Below are 2,829 nucleotides of genomic sequence, written 5' to 3'. Positions count from 1 at the left end.
TAAAAAATAAAAATAAAAAACAAACTTTTACTTGAAATAGTGTACAGAAGGGTACACAAATCATAGAATAGTAAGTTTTCTCAAAGTGAACACACTTGTTTAACTACCACCTCAATCAAAATACAGAACCTTATCTAAAAGCACATGTTCTTTCCTGTTTCCTGTCCTGACAGCCCAGGTCTTAGTATTTGACTTACTTTTTCCCTCTATAATGGTTGTCTTTTTGCTTCTGATGGGTTTTCTGGAAGTAGAATAACTCCAACCGCCATTTAAACAAGAAGAGAACTTAGGACTTGAAATTGAAAGGTTGCATGTTATGATGGTACTGTTACACTCATCTAAAGATAAGGTCCAAACAGTGGCTGGATAAACTATTGAGGCATCCCTGCATAGCCACTCATTTACCAGGTTACAGTTGTTGGGTCCACTTTCTGAAGCAGAACCTTGGAAGAGAAATTGGAGGATGGCCTCTACTCTTGGGATGACATACGGATCCATAGCACTCGCCATGAGAAAGTCCTTTGTCTCTGACAACTCTGGCAACTCAGTTTAATAGTCAAAATGGCTTCTGGCCACCTGCTCATTATCTGTCCCAGTAGGTGATAAATTAACCCTCCACCTGACAAGTAATGGAAGGCATACTTAAAATGTAAAATGGCTGCATTTCAGGTGACAGGGAAAGTCTGGGATTAACTATTGCCACTGCAATCCTGCAACTCACATTGTTACAGTGACACTTAACTAAAGCCTAAAGCAATCAATACATTTTTTTTTAAGGCCAGATGATTGACTCAAAGTGAGTATGTGACTTAAGTTGTTCCAATCAGAGTGAAGCCCAGGTTGGGGAAATAGATCTTTTTTTCTAGATAGTAGGGTATGACAGTGTAAGGTCTGGTCCATCTGTAGCCTCTTTGCTACCAAAACAGAGATGATATTTTAAAAGAATATATTGGAAAGTAATTTTATATTTGTTAAATCTTGTTGCCTTGCACACTATATCAGTCAGGGTTCAATCAAAGAGAAAGAAGCACTAGAAAATGTGTGTGTGTGTGTGTGTGTGTGTGTGTGTGTGTGAGTGTGCGTGTTTACAGGAATTTGACCTTACGCAATCATGAGAGTTGGTTCAAGTAGTCTCTGTACAGCTGTTGTCTTTGTGTCAGATGCTGGAGCGTGAAGTTCACAGAGCAGTCAATCAGCAAGAGAAGATGGCTGCAAAATGGAAGAGAGTAATGAAAGTCTGGGATCTGAAAGCTTGAGCTGGAGCTCATGAGGATGGACCCAAATCCCTATCAGTTCCTGTTGTTTGTCACCTTAATGGTGTTGGTGTCCTGCAGAGGCTGGGACCTTCCTAGAGCTAAATATTTACACCTGTCACAGGAGTTGGAGCCTCTGAAAGGGGATCCAAAGGAAATTAGAGCAGCTGCAAGTTCTCCCACTGCCTTACAGTGAGGTGAGCCAGCAGATAAGTGACCACATATGTGAGCTCCAAAATAGCTGCTGCTTCATTCTGCCCTCAAATCTCCCATAATAATCTCTACTGTGTTCTATTCTACCTAGCAACACACAGGGAAGGGAATTCTGGGAAAGGTAATTCAGCCTAGCCGAGTTGACACATTATAAAGTCACCACCATTGAATCGATGGCATTCACCCCTTTGTAGAGAAGATAGAAACCACCTAGAACAAAGGTTTTGTTTTCAGCTTCAAGTCTCCAAGCAAAATTATTATTCAATTCCTTAGCGAAACAACTGTCTAAATAGTTCACTTTTTTTTTCTTTTTTCCTAGGTGGGGGTGAGAAAACACACGCATGCCTGAGGAAGGTGCACAGGCACACAGGGGACAAGGGCAATGCCACCCGAGACCCTGCGAGGTATCTTGCCTCTATGTTTCATTTGCTTCACCTCTGTCTGTATGTCAGCAGCCAAACATGTATGCATCAGGGTATGGAAGCCTTGAGAGTGGGCCATCATCAAGCCAAAGATGTCTCTGTGAATCAACTCCTTGGTCTCAGGCCCTGCAATTCGGCTCCTGATGTCACCCTGAACCCCCGAGAGACCCTCAGGGGGACTGGGCCCCCTCTGCCTAACAGCCACTGCCCTCCAGGGTAACACACCCGTTCTTTGCACATACTAAAAAATTCACCTTTATTCACAGAGAATAAATTTCTTGTTATATCAAATTCAATGTATTAAAGTCTGAATATGGAATTTTGCCACAATGCAGGGACAATCAAGAGACGACTCAGAAAATACATAAGGGGGACACTCTCCAGGAGGAAGAAAGCCCCTCTGGTTTAGTGGAAACAAGGAATCAGACATGCATGTATTTCAAGGTAAAATCTCATGGGGATGAGGTTGACGAGAATGTTGAGAGCAGAGTAGCTTTTCCAAATTATTGGAAAAGATTATCCTTTAGGATGCTCCCCCTCTCCCAATATGGGGGAGGGGGTGATCCCAGCAGAATAAAACATGGTAACGTGTCGTAATTAGAGAAAAGAGTTTAGTCATCATTCCTGACCTGCTCTCAGCTCTCATGTCTAGCTCAAGACATAGAACATTCTCACATGCTCTGGGGGACTTGAGAGCAAGGGGACCCCACTGTAAAGGCAACAGAATAGACAGATGAAGGATGTGGCTGAGGCTTAGTGGGCATAGTGGCATCATCAAGGGAGAAATTAGAGACTCTCTAGCTATAGACACCACAGCAGACACCAATGCAAGAGACCCAGGGGCCAACATCAGACATCCGGAAGCAGGGATGACTAAGAATATAAAAAACAAAATTTGAATGCAAGTAATCTTTCCCCCATTGCCTTTAGGGCAACCCCTC

The sequence above is a fragment of the Grampus griseus genome (assembly GCF_964374135.1).
Source record: "Grampus griseus genome assembly, chromosome: 3".
NCBI lineage: Eukaryota > Metazoa > Chordata > Mammalia > Artiodactyla > Delphinidae > Grampus > Grampus griseus.
The sequence above is the reverse complement of the archived record's forward strand: the minus strand, read 5'-3'. Positions refer to the sequence as shown.